At 41.7% G+C, this 14,943-nt stretch overlaps 1 pseudogene; it reads right to left on the reverse strand.

Moving 5' to 3' along the window:
- Positions 1–8,260: 8,260 nt before the first annotated feature.
- LOC118626757 lies at positions 8,261–14,786 on the reverse strand (annotated as a pseudogene).
- Between the last annotated feature and the right edge of the window lie 157 nt (positions 14,787–14,943).

Consider the following 14,943-nt stretch of genomic DNA (forward strand, 5'->3'; position numbering starts at 1 on the left):
GGCCTCTTAGTAGGAGCTCCAAAGAAAAGTTGGACCATGAAGGGACAAGACTCTCTCCTTTAAAAACAAAAACCTTGCCCTGGCCGGTTTGGCTCAGCGGTTGGAGCATCGGCCTGCAGTCCAGAGAGACCCGAGTTCAGTTCCCGCTAAGGGCACGTACCTTGGTTGCAGTTTGTCCCTGACCCTGGTTGGGTCGTGTGGGTGGCAGCCACTCGGTGTGTCCCTTTCACATTGATGTTTCTCTCTCTCTCTCTTCCTCACTCTCTCTCCCACTCTATCGGAACAAAAAATGGAAAAAATATCCTCGGGTGAGGATAAAAAAAAAAAAAGACAAAAACCTCATTTCTTTAAATCACAAAAATAATTAGTTGTTGTTGTAGAAAAGTTAGATTTTTTTCAAAATCAGAAAAAAAAAAAAATGGAAATCCCATTCCCAGAAAACCATTGCTGATAATTTGATGTATATAACATTATAGTAATCAGAGTGAACACATTGCTGTTTTCCTTGAACATGTTTTCCTCGAATTACATTATGACATCTTCCTAAATATTTTTCATCTATGTTTTTAAATGGCTATTTAGTATTCTGTTGTGCATTTATTTAGCCAAAGCCCAATTGAAGGACTTAAAATTGTGTCCAGGATTTTGCTATTGAAACTGCAATGGAGAGTGAGCCTTGTAGCTAAATCTTTGAGCACACTGTCAGTGATTTGTGTAGGTGAATGTCCTAGAAGTGGTATTTCTGGGTTCGGGGATAAGATTGTCCTTTTAAGTTTGATTGCCCCCCAACCCCATGTTTTCCCAGATTTTCTATACCATTTATTCACCATGAATTTGAGCAACCATCACATGCTAGACATGCCTGGATACAGAGATGACTGACTACTTTGTAGCAAAAGGTGCCTTTGATGTTGTCAAGAGAAAGCTTTGGATAGCCAGATGCCCAGTTTGAGAAGGGTTGTGAGGGACCAGTAGACTTTCTCATGATTTTAGGTGAGAGGAACATTGAAAAAGAGTAAGAGGGACAAGGAGAGGGTCAAGTGGAATTTCCTGTACAGAAACAGAGTGTCCTAAGAGGCTGGTATGTGATCATATATTTGGGGAAATTGTGACTTGTCTTGTGTGCTTGTACTGAGAGTGGATCTGGGAAAGGGCACTGGCAGAAGTATCCTATTGTGGCATGCTAACAAAGTTCAGACCTTATTCGCATAGTAAACAAAATGAGTTAAGGAGCCTCCGAGGTCATGATGAAATTGGGTCCCCACCACTGAAGGGCACTGTCTTCATTGGATCCCCAAAATCATTGCTGGAAGAGAAAACAAAAGCTAGCAAAATTTGCAAAGGAAACATCCCCCCCCCCCCGCCCCCGGAAAAAAAAAGCTGAAATTAAAATTGCAGAGAATCTACCAAATTCAGTGGTAGTAACTAATATGTCCATCATACTTAAGAATGTGCAGTACTTATCATTAGTAAATTTGGTCATGAGAAAGTTTTTCTTCTTTACTTAAAGAGAAGGGCCTTAATGCTGGTGCATGCCTTGAGATTATTTTAGTTTCTTATCAGGAAAACAAAGACTTCCAATAAGTCTAAAAACATAGTATAGATTTTAGTATGTGCAAGTCCTTTGTAAATTGCAAAGTAGTATTCAATGAAAGACATATTTCTTGAAGGTGGTTTAATAAAAACTTTTACTTCTAGACAAGAGGTCAACAACTCAAATGTCTTCTGAGACCAAGTAGGTAATGACTTTCAGTGATTCCGGAAATTTTTCCGCTGCCATCTTGTTGAATGTTTTTTCTCCCCCATTTTTGCTCTCTCCTTGCAGAATTCTGATTACATGTATATTAGATCTTCTAGTAATTCTGTTTTCCAAGACTTCCTATCGCTCTTTAATATTTTGTATCTGCATTTAGATTTTATTTTAGGGATCTGACTTCCAGTTCACAAATATTTTTCTTCAGCTATGTCTAATTTCCTTTTGAATTTGAGTTTTAAATTTCTATCTTTTTTCTCATTCCTATAAGTTCTATAACAGATCTGTTTGGACAATTCTGTATAGCCTCTTGTTTCTTGCTTATATTCAGGCTTTAATTTCTTGAAACAACGGATTTAAAGGTAAGCCGATCTCTCCTGGCTTGATTTTTATGTGAAATCAGCAAATTTTGAATTTTGGTTATCGATTCAATTTTTGTTTAAAGCAAAGTGGGGAAATCTCTGAGACTGGGGAAAAAATAAAATGGAAAGATTTTTTTTTACATTGGTGGTGTGGATGAAAAAGGGACCACATACCAAACCTGACAAGCTCAGGGGAGGCCTGCATGGCAGACCCTACAACTTTGAGACCAAAAGTAACCACATAGGATGATTTGAACATAAAAATTCCTAACTAAAAGCAGGTCATGGTAGGTAGTCACATTCTCGGCATGTATCTTCCTCAACAAAGGTTAATCTGTACCTTAAGTAAGCCTGTCTGTTATTTTTTTGTATCTAAGATAATACACCCTTGGAATATCGGAATAATCCTTTTTCTGGACCCCTCAGGGTCCACCTGCCACACCAGAACATGAGATCCCCAAACCCCTAATTGTTATCTTATTCCCCAAATACCATCTCTATGTGCCATGTTAATTGTTAACTATCCTATATCTTTCTATATAAAAGAAAGATGTGTCTCTCCATTTTACTCTCAAAGATTTCCCCACTTTGCTTTCTCCCACCTCCCTAAGCTGCCATCAATGGATTTCATGTAATCTCCCCAATGTATAAAATAAATGAAGCTGCCATTTTCTGGAGTATTTTCTCAATCTGTTGAGATTTTGCTTTCTGGCAACCGTTGTCAGTCTTGCTGAAATAAACTCATCAAAATTCTCTACAGGTTTGGACATTTCTTACGTCAAAAAAAGCCTCAGTCAGCCAACCCATGTGTATTGTATTTGTGTGACACAGAATGCTTGTGTTAGATATAATAACAAACCGGAAAATCCAAATTCAGGTTTCTGCTTCTTTTTCTCTATAATTTGTACTTGTCTGATAGTGTCTAGATTTTCTGTTCAGGAGAAATGATTACTACATCTACAGTATAAAGAAATATAGGGTATAGATCCTGATCTCAAAGATTTTACATTCCATGCAGTATAGAATATGCGAGATGGATTGTAATATCAAGAGGTTAGAGAGAAGCGACTAAGAGGTGTCTGTCTCAGTCTGGGTAGTTTAAAGGAGCTGTAGCTAAGGTGGCATGAAGGCGCTAGACGGAAAGATGTTTGAAAGAAGACGTGACAGGAATCCATAAGTGGACGAATGTAGGGTGAGAATACGAGAGAAATGGTATTTATGCTTAGTAAATGGGAAATTCTAACCAAGCATTGTGTTTCATGACTGGTAAAGGGTGCCTTTGATGATTATTTTAAAAGAAATGAAAAACATTTTTTTTTCTTTATTGATTTTTTGAGAGAGAGGAAGGAAGAGGGAGAGAGAGATAGAAACGTCGGTGAGAGAGAACATCGACTGGCTGCCCCCTACATGCCCCACACTAGGGATTGGGTCCACAACCTGGGCATGTGCCCTGACTGGGAATCAAACCGGCGACCTCTTGGTGCATGGGTCGACGATCAACCACTGAGCTACACCAGCTGGGCATTGAAGGGAATGTCTTAAAAGCCAAATGTTGCTTTTGGTTTGTTCATTTCTTGTAAATCAAAGGCAATGAGGAAGATTTTCTAATTTATAAAAGGCTAGAAATTGTAATCAATTTTTATTTAATAATAATAAGGGGAAATATCCAAATATAGTATTAGGGGAAATATTTTGGCTGATATATTCATCTGTATTATTTTCTTCTACTACCTTCTCATCATTAAAAGATTGATTTTCTTCTTTAATAAACAACAACAAAAAATGTGCACAGGTACATTAAGGTTTTAAAATCTCAGTAGGCTGCTCATGTTGGAAAGCTTCATTGAAATAGACCATAAATATTCTCCTAAATCAATGCTATTAGTTCACTATGGCATTTCACTGGCGTTGATTGTTTGAAGGGACTATAGGGAAACTGATGACATTAAGTAAGATAGATTATGGATCACAGTCAACTCTCATCTCTCCGTGGGCCTAGCAGATATAACTCTCCTTATTGCTAATGGGAGTTTTGAGCATAAGCCTTTGTGCTCTCAGAGTTTAGCATTAAAAATCTGTCAGTCTTGCCCGGCCAGTGTGGCTCAGTGTATTGAACGTCAACCCATGGATTGAGAGGTCCGAGTTTGATTCCTGGTCAGGGCACATGCCTGGGTTGCAGGCTCTGTACCCAGTAGGGGCTGTGCAGGAGGCAGCCAATCCATGTCTCTCTCTCACATCGATGTCTCTCTCTCTCTCTCTGTCTCTCTCTCTCTCTCAAAGCCAAATGCCTCAGGTGAGGATTTAAAAAACTATCAATCTCCTTATTCTTGCAATAGGTTGCAATTGGGCTTTAACTTTAGGTGTAATCGGTTCTTTGGTTGGGACAACAGCCTGATTGTAAATGATTAAAACCCAACAGGTTTTTCCCTGCTTCTACTCCCTTTTAGTTCCAGAACAAATGGGCATTTATCAACAGCCTAGAATAAAGACAACACTAGGAAAATTGTGTGGCTTCTGTCGATCTAAGACACAGTGCAGGAATCCAGGTAGGGTTATGTTTGTGATACTTTAGGAATTACCAAGCACATTCACATGGACAGTGTCACATTTGAATCTCATTGCTGCAATTCTGTTCTCATAGGTGGTTAGTGCCTTAGTTCGGGTGGCTATAACAAAGTACCATAGACTGGGTGGTTTATAGACAATAGAAATTTATTTCTCACAGTTCTGGAGGCTGAAAGTCTTAGATCAGGGTGCCAACATGGTTGGGTTCAAGTAATAACCCTCTTCTGGGTTGCAGAGCACCCTTTTATTGGATCTCCACATGGCAGAAAGAGGACGAGACAGCTTTCTGGCATTCCTTTTATAAGGGCATGAGGGCTCCACCCTTCTGACCTAATTACCATCCACAAGCTCTACCTCCTGGTACCATCACACTGGGGGAGGATTTCAACATATGATTTTGGGGAGGAACACAAAGATTCAGACCATTGCAGTTGGGCTGTGTAGAGACTGATTATCAGAGCTGCCTTGACATTGCCACTGGTCTCAAAGGACTTAGTGCTTATTTGATCCAGGTTTGTGTACATATAAAACACATGAATTGTATTTTCATAGAGTGCTTTGGAATGCAGAGAAAGGGGAAATCATCGTGGGCTGTTCACTGGGGAAATTTTCATGGAGGAGACCTGTGGGTGCTCATGGATGCTCTACAACAAAAGGGTGACTAAGGAGCTAACCCTCTTGAGTGCCCACTCTGTGTCAGGTACTGCGCTAGGTACCTCTCATACCTTCACTCCTTTAAACCTCACCATCACCCTCTGAGGTAGGCATCATACCCTTCACTTTGCAGATGAGATAAACAGTGCTCAGAGAGGTAGAAGGCACATTTGTCCAAGCACACAGATGGAGCAGAATCAATGTTGAACATATGGGGACAACAGTGTCCCAACTCTTAACCACTACTGTACATAATTTTATATTAAGTAGATTTTATAATATGACTTCAGAATGCATGCAAAATTGTGTACAGTCTCCCAAAGCAAAAAAAAAAAAAAAAGAGAAAGAGAGAGAGAGAGTTCCCCTCTTACTTGACATATGGGAAGACCTGTGGAATAGAGCAGAGAGAGAGAGAATCTGTTATGTTCCACACTGTCACTTTATAAAAGAAAGTCATGGCCCACAAAAAAAATACTTGTAAGCTTCAAGATAATTGTGAAGAGGCCAAGTAGTCAATCAAACATTTTGCCAAATTTAGGATAACAAAACAAGAGAGAATATAAGTAAAGAAACCCTATCTTTGTGGCCTAATACTTGGGGACACTCTGTTTTAGGAGGCTGAGTTGCCATGGCTTTTTTCCCCAAACCATTGAGAGAGGTGATCTAGAAGAAAGCTCATGTCCCTGGACAAGCTCCTAAAACGATCAAATATGGTTTTCCTGCACTCTCTAGAACTTTTATTCACATTACGTTTTGTACACATACTCACAATACATACATATTTTTGTGCTCACATTATTTTAAAGTTTTTTTCCTTAATGCACTATTTTCTATGCCAACAGTATTTGTCAACATTGTGTCGGTCAGCAAGCATACGGCGCTGGCTGATGCATCCTTCTCCACAGGTATGGCCAAGTGTGCAATGAGGAGAAATAAGGCTTCAAGCAACTGGGAGAGAAGTGGGAGACATAAGGTCACCGGGCTCAAAGGAGGAAGATAAGGAGATGCTGGAAGATTAGGTGAAGGGTTGACACATAATAATTTAATTAGGGTTTTTTCTTGTGGTGGTGGTAAAATATCTGGAACACAACATGTGCTATTTTAACCATAGCATATAATGTAGCAGCATTAATTATTCCCAGCATTGTGCAACCATTGCCACTATTTTTAAAACATTTTTAGCCTCTCAAACAGAAATTCTGTGCCCATCAAGCAATAACTCCCCATTATTCTTCCCTCCAGTTCCTGATACACTCTAATCTACTTTCTGTCTATGAATTTGCCTATTCTAGATATTTCACATATGCATATATTTCATACAATATTTGTCTTTTTGTGCCTGGCTTATTTCAAGATTCGCCCATGTTGTAGCATGTATCAGAACTCCATTCCTTTTTATGGTCCAATACAGTATTATCCTATTGTGTGTCTATTCAGCATTTGTTTATTCATTCCTCTGTTGATGAACACTCGGACTGTTTTCACTCTTGGATATTGTGAAAAATGCTGCAATAAACATGTTTGAGACCCCCTTTTTCAATTATTTTGCATATATAATAGGAGTGGAATTGCTGGGTCTCATGGTAATTCTATGTTTAACTTTTTGAGGAATTGCCAAACTATTTTCCACAGGGCTGGACTGTTTTACATCTTTCAGTGTGTGAAGGTTCCAACTTCCTTACATTCTTGGCAACATTTATTTCCATTTTGTAAGTAGCACCCTTGTAGGTATGAAGTAGTATGTTATTGTGGTTCTGAGTTGCATTTCTTAATGATAAAGATATCCAACAATTTTATGCACCTACTAGCCATTTGTATTTCTTCTTTGGATAAACATATATTCATACCCTTTGCTCATTTTTCAATTGGGTTGTTTGTCATTTGTTGAGTTGTAGGAGTTCTTATATATTTTGGATATTAGACCCTTATCAGATATATGATTTGCAACTATTTTCTCTTATTCTGTTGGTTATCTTTTACTTTATTTTAATATTAGCAAAGTTTTACTTCACTTTCTCTGCTTATAAGTATCTCTGGAAAAGCCAATATGCCAGAGGCTAACACAGCTGTGGAGGCCACGGAGCATGTCTCTCATGCAAGAGGCATTGCTCAGTCTCCTCCACACTGGGGCCAAGGCGGGGGAGGCTGAGCTCTGCCAGCAGGACTCATGGGCCCAGCCAGGAGCCCAAATCCCCTGCTCCCCAAACCCTTGCCTGTAGGACATCAGACTCTGCAAAGCTGGCAGCCTTGGACTCCCAAGGCTGCCTAAATGTTTGAGTGTTTAGGGGAAAATGCCAGGGCCTCAAGGTGGCTCATCTGCCAGCCCATGTGCTAGCTCAAGGGGCCCTGGGCCAGCACCCTGTTCCTGTTTCAGCCAGTGAGAGCCAAGCTGTAGGCTGGCTTGGGCCTGCCAGGGCCTGGGATGGGAGGCAGCCTCTAACCCCCAGCAGCCCGCTCCATACCCCCCAGGACTTTTTGGTGTTAATGGTCTCATGTAGTTTCAAGGGTTGCTGAGGCCTTGCCCTGGCTCTGAGGCAGGTAGTGAGAGGGTGGCTGGCAAAGGTCCCAAGACTGTGGCTGAAGTGGCTCTAGACCTCTTCAGCTCTGGCCTACTGTACATTGGTGTTTATTTCTAGACTGTGCTTTATTGCAGCGAGCGGTGAGTGGATGGTGCTGGCAGCCTCAGCCTGTGTGTGTGTCTGTGTATGTGTCTCTGTGTGTGTGTGTGTGTGTGTGTATTATGGGGACAGAGACAGAGAGAGGGACGAAGAGTCATGAGGACAGGGACAGGGCCAGGGCCAAGTGAAAGCCAAACAGGAACTTGCCTTGAAGGTGGCCACCTTAAACAAAACTGTCCCCAAGGGGACCCCCAGGTCAGACCAGCTGGGTGACCACCCAGGGCACAGGCAGGCCAGGCTGCACAGTGTTAAAGCACAGTGGCAAAGGAGGATGGGGGGGAAAGGGAATGGAGAGTATTCAGTGTGTGCATGGTTGCCAGTGCCCAGCCATCAGGAGGCAAAGCAGCACTCCTTGGAGTGCCCATGAGGTCCAGGTTGGGCAGGCAGGCATCCCGGCTCATAGGCAGGAGCACCAGCGGCTCCTCCTCAGCAGGTGGAAGGTGGTCCCTGATCATCGACTTGTTCACAAAGCCCTAGCTGTAATGCCAGGCTTCAGGAGCTCTTCCCACCATGTTCCAGAGCTTGAAGCAAGCAGAATGTTGGTTCCTCAGTCCTGCCAGCTCTGGCGGCAGCAGGTGCCATTCTCAGTGTGACTGGCCAAGAGCACTTGGCACATAGTGTGGCTGTCCAGGTCCTTCACAGGCCCAGATCACCTGCAGCATGTGAGATATGCTTATTCCTCCTACAATCATGCCATCAGACCTCTGCCCTGATGTTGGGGGTGGATTTCATATCTGGACAGATGACAGACTTCCATTTGCTCTGGTAGACGAGCAGCCCATTTGGCCTTGGAATTCAACGATGTCTAGGCACTGGTACATCTTTTTTTCCAGTGCGAAACTTGGGATGGGTGCCTTTGAAGTAAACCTTGATGACCAGGTCCACTAAGCCCTTGTTGTCATGGCTGGAGACTGATTTTGGTGGGTTTGAGTTGAAAGGGAGATATTGTTAGCCCTTGGGGAGGCCCAGAATGTGATGGGCCATAACAGGGTGAAGTAGAACCGCTGGTGTTATGGCTGATGACCTCCTTGTTGATGAGCCACAATGGTGAGCCACAATGGGTTCTTGATGTCTGGGCTTTCAAAGGTTATGGCTGGGGTCCAGTGCTAGATAGCTGAACCAGACTGGGGAGAACCCCATGTGGCCCAGTGTGCTAAGCTAAGTCCTGAGGTGAGGGCCAAGACAGGTGCCACCTCTTTTCACTTTCTTTTTTTTTTTTATCCTTACCTCGGAGAACATTTTTTCGTTTTTTGTTCAGATAGAGCAGGAGGGAGACAGAGGAGGAGAGAGAGAGAGAAACATCAACATGAAAGGGACACATTGAGTGGTTACCACTCACAGAACCCAACCAGGGCCGAGGACAAACTGCAACCGAGGTACATGCCCTTAGCGGGAACAGAACCCGGGTCTCTCTGGACCACAGGCCAATGCTCTAACCATTGAGAAAACCAGCCAGGGCTGTAGTAAGTTTTTAAATCAGGAGGTATGGGTCCTCCAACTTTGCTCTTCTTTTTAAACATTGTTTTGGCTCTTCTGGGCCCCTTGCAATCCCATATGAATTTGAGAATAGATTTATTTTTTCCAATTGTGCAAAAAAAAATGCTGTTGGAATTTTGCCCGAGCATAAAATTGAATCTGTAAATTACTTTGCAATCTTCACAAATTAAGTTTTCAATCAATTAACATGGATGTCTTTTCATTTATTTAAGTCTTCCTTAATTTCTTTCAACACTATTTTAGAGTTTTCACCTCCTTAGTTAAATTTATTTGTAGCTATTTTATATTTTTTTGACCATATTATAATGTTCGTGAAATTGCTTTCTTGATTTCCTTTTTGAAGTTTTCATTATGGGGTATAGAAACACAACCGATATGTATGTGTTAATCTTGTTAATTTCCACCTGCAAATTTGCTGAATTTGTTCATTAGCTCTAATAGCTTTCTTGTGGATTCCTTGGCAATTTCTATTTATGGGATCATGACCTATGCAAATAGAGATAGCTTTTGCTTCTTCCTTTCCAATCTGTTCGCCCTTTACTTATTTTTTCTTGTGTTTGCTCTAGCTAGAAGTTGCAGTATGGTGCTGACTGCAGTGGGGAAAGCAGGAGGAGGTGTTGTCTCGCTCCTGCTCTTAGGGGGAAAGCTCTCAGTCTTTTACTACTGAGCATGATGTTAACTGTGGGTTTTTCATACATGCCCTATATCATGTTGGAAAAGTTCCCTTTTATTTCTAGGTTTCTGAGTGTTTTTATCACGAAAGGTATTGGGTGTTGCCAAATGCCTTTTCTGTGACAACTGCAATGATCTTTTGTTTTTGTTTTTTTTGTTTTTATCCTCACCCGAGGACATTTTTCCATTTTTTGTCCAGATAGAGTGGGAGGGAGAGAGAGGAAGAGAGAGAGAGAGAAACATCGATGTGAAGGGACATATCGAGTGGCTGCCACCCGCACGACCAACCAGGGCCGGGGACAAACTGCAACCGAGTTACATGCCCTTAGCAGGAACCGAACCCGGGTCTCTCTGGACCGCAGGCCGACGCTCTAACCGCTGAGCAAAACCGGCCAGGGCTGATCTTTTGTTTTTTTACCTTGGTTCTATTAATGAGGTTTATTACATTGATTGATTTCCTTATGTTGAACCACTCTTGCATTCTTAAGGTAAATCCCACCTGGTCATGGTGTATAATCCTTTTAATATGCGGTTGGATTTGATTTGCTAATATTTTCTTGAAGATTGTTGTATCTATAAGTGATATTGGCTGTAATTTTCTCTTCTTTGATGTTTTTATCTGCCTTTGGTATTGGTGTAATGATGGCCTTATGAAATGAATTCGAAAGTGTTCCCTCCATCATGATAAAGTGCCTCAACTTTGGAGGCAGATGGTATGAATTTTGATTGTGGCTTTGTCACCAAAACGTTTGTAATAAGTTATTTCATTATTAACCTCTCTGAACTTCACTTTTCCATCTGTAAAATAATAGCTTTGGGAGTATTAACTGGAATCATTCATTGTAAAGCCAGGGGTGTGCTCCCAGAGGATTTGAGGGCGGAAAATCATGATTTGTAGTGTTTGCCAATTTCCATCGTGTAAATACTCCTGCCACGGCTGATTTTAAGATGCCAAAGTGAAGTAATCTAACATGGAATTCATTAATAATCATAATCTGCTTTCATGAGCCAGTGGGAGCTAACTCCAGCACATCACGTTTTAAAAAATGTATGAAGTACATAATACATAATCAACCAATAAATATCATTTTCAGTTGCCTTTAACAAAAAGAATACAATAAAACAGCTCTGGCCAGTTTGGCTCAGCGGTTAGAGTGTTGGCTCACAGACCAGAGAGACCCGGGTTTGGTTCCTGCTAAGGGCACATACCTCGGTTGCAGTTTGTCTTTGGCCCTGGTTGGGGTCATGTGGGTAGGCAACCAGTCTATGTGTCTCTCTCACATCGATGTTTCACTCTCTCTTCCTCCCCCTCTTCCTCCCGCTCTATCTGAAGATAAATGCAAAAATGTCCTCGGGTGAGGATTAAAAAAAAAGAACCCAATTTCACTAAAGAACAGTTCACTAAAACAAACAAACAAAGAATACAATAAAACAAAATGGGATGATTCCTGAAAAGACAAGATATATAATTCTCCTCTATGTTCTATAATATTTCATAATCCAGGTACTTTGAAATACTATCTTCAGGTGGTCTATCCTCTGTAGGAATTATATTTCACATCCCCTTTCTATCTCTAGATCTTGCATCATTGTTTGCAATGAACATATCACAGGGAGAAGGATCCTTGTTCTTAAGTCTGTCTGTGCTGCTGACAATTGACCACACCTGGAAGGACTTGTTGCTCCTAATTGCTTAACATATTAATTTTGAAGGCTGCAGGAAACCTGAGACATCACCCTACCTTGGCTCCCTGGTTGCTCAGGTATTCTGCCTAATATTGGCCCTGTCAGCAGTCACCACCAGCCAGTCATGCTTTCTCTGGAAGGCACATTCATAAATTGCCCAATCACCCTCATCAGGCAATAATTCTACAAATGTCATGTCCTCTATACTTCTGCTCGGACTCAGGCTTAGGAAAATTTATGAAGCAAACAAAGATGGTCTTACTCTGTCCCCTGGGTACCCACTTCTAATCTCATTACCAAGTCACTGTGTTTCCCCTTGTTCCTTATCTATCCATCCAAGACTTATAGAGAGGCTGTAACTGCAGATACAAAGATGCTGTATGGTCCCTTCTGTCCATAAACTCATAGCCTGGGATGGTGTAGAGTGAAGGTAGGTATGCAAACAAATAATAAAAATAGAATGTGATAAGAGACAGTGCAAAAGTACATGGAAAGTACTCTCAGAAAATAAAGAAGGAATTCTGTTTGCCTGCGGGAACTAAGGAAGTTTTTTTTTTCCAGGGTAGGTGCAGGTAACCACAGGGAAAGCAGAGACTTGGGCCAGATTATGTTAGATCCTGTATGCCTGACCATGGCATTGGACTTGATCCTCTAGCAACAAAGGAGCTATTCTTTCCTTTTCTCTTGCATTGCCCTGCACCTTGGAACTTTAAGGCCCTGCTCCCCTCTAATAATAAAATAACAACCAACTGATTTAGGGCTTACAATGTGCCAGATACTGTGCTATGTGCTTTGAATTCTTTATTTAACTTAATCTTCACAACAACCTTAGAAGACAAAATATTATCATCCCCATTGTACAGATGAAAACATTGTACAGATTTAAAACTCCAAGTCACACAAGTAGGAATACGCAGAGCTAAAACGCAGCTCTGATTCATCACCAAGCCTGTGCTCTTCGGAACACAAGTCAGCAGGACTTGTGTAGTTGAGGGACCGGGAAGAGTGGTTGCATTTCCCTGAAGCAACCCAAAACTTCTCCACATTTTAGAGTGCTCATACCTCCTACCTGGGCTGAGAGCAACACTCTGGACACACCTTGTTCAGGAGATAATGCAGTTACCATGGAGAAGGGCTGGAAAGGATGTGGACTGTGGTGTCAATTTTCCTCCTAGCACTGCGGTTGCTGCTGGGTGATGTTGAGTTAATGATTAAGCTGCTCTTGTGTCAGCTAATGCCCCTCCCAAATAATGTAATGTGTTAACCCAATTTAAAAATACCTGCCCAACTAAGCTGAATGTCAGACCTGAGTGTCAACTCCCATTTTACACTCTAAAAGGGAGCAATTCCACTTAACAGTGTTTTCCAGTTCTATGTATACATTTAACTTAGTGTTGACAACAACTCTAAAATTGTGTGTGTGCAAATAAGTAACCTGAAGCTCAGAAAAGTGAAACCACTTGTTCAAGTTCAGAGTCAATTTTCCTTCTGCTACTCCAGGACTCCTAACTGTTGGGTTGCTCTAGTCTGTATCCTAGTGAATAACTACACTTCTTTTTAATAATGAGACTTTAAATGCCTCTATAAAATCACTATTATTTCAGAGTAGTGGTGTGGTGAAAAGAATGGAAGCCTTGAAGCTAGGTGTTTCTGGGTTAAAATTCTAGTTTCCGCTCTGTGGTGGTGTGACCTTTGGCAAATCACCTAGTCTCACCTCAAAAGATGATTATGAGAATTGAAGCAGATGGCTGGTCCCCAGGGGAACTTCAGCACACATTCGCCCTTCCCAACTCCTCCTTGGTGTAACATGAGTGGCCATCTTCACCTAACTCCAGCAGTTGGTTAAATAAATATTCAATACATGTTAGAGGTATTTGGATTTATTTTAATTAAAACAAACTCCTTCCATGTGGCCTTTGGGGGACATTTTAGGAAAGGTATTGTGAAGTTAGGCAAATGATACAGTTCCCGCAGGTTAGGATTCAACAGACCAGCCAGTGAGGCCTCTTAGCCATGAGCGTTCTGGGAGGAATGAGAGAAGCCACTGTGCCGGACCTGTGAAAAATCTGGCCAGGGAGACAAAACACAGACACATGGAGGGAGAAATAGCAACAGAAGCCAGCAGAGGACAAGCTTCCAAGGAGTGATTAGGCAATAAATGTGTGACTTTGGAAGACAGAGAAAGACCACTTAGAAGGGGTAAAAAAAACCCTTCATGACCCATTTCCTGTACTTTTTCTTTCTTGGGTCCCTCCCTAGCACTTTGAGTTTCTCTTAGAGTCACCAGTGCACTTATCTATTTGTAACAAGGTGGAGAAAATGCCACTATGTTTTAATAGCCGGCGCCACAATTCCTCTTGGGGATAGAAGCACAGAAGCTTGAGGGAAAGTTGAGACCCAAGGGCTTGGATGTTAGAGGAGGGAAAACTTGCTGTGCATACTAATGGGAGACTTTGGCTTTCTTGGGGGGTAATTTGAGGTGAAGAGTGTAAGAAAGGCCAGTGGGCAGAGGGAACAGGGAGAGAGCAGCTAGCAACAAAGCAGAGCTATGATACCTATTTACAATTACCTACATCTCCAGCGACTGCTACCAACCCCAAGAGCTTTGTGAGTGCCTCTGATGGGAAAACGAGGAAGGGGCAGAGTTTCATTTCAACGCTGTGCAGAACAGATTAGACATGACGAGGTGGAAGTGTCTCTCTGGAAGTTAGCTAGCTCTTGAAAGAGCTGTATACTTCAGGTAAAGGGTGGGAGTGCAAACCAAGTTTACCTAGATCTTTGAGAGGCAAAGGGGTCTCAGCTGACTTCTGAATTGTATCTCCAATTCCTTTCTCTTTCCTCCTTTACCTTTCCTTCTCCTCCAAAACTTACCCAGTATAGCGCCTGGCGTACCATAGGCACTTTGTAAATATCGGTCATGCTGAATCAGATATAAATATTACACATGGTTTCTGCTGTCATTGTACCTAAAATTAAGTGAAAACAGCACAAATACATTTCACACATAAAATAAACCTATTCTTAACAATTCTGGAAAGGATATAAATACCAACTAAATATAGGCTTGACACTTCCC

This window comes from Molossus molossus, unplaced genomic scaffold (assembly GCF_014108415.1).
Source record: "Molossus molossus isolate mMolMol1 unplaced genomic scaffold, mMolMol1.p scaffold_m16_p_12, whole genome shotgun sequence".
Taxonomy (NCBI): domain Eukaryota; kingdom Metazoa; phylum Chordata; class Mammalia; order Chiroptera; family Molossidae; genus Molossus; species Molossus molossus.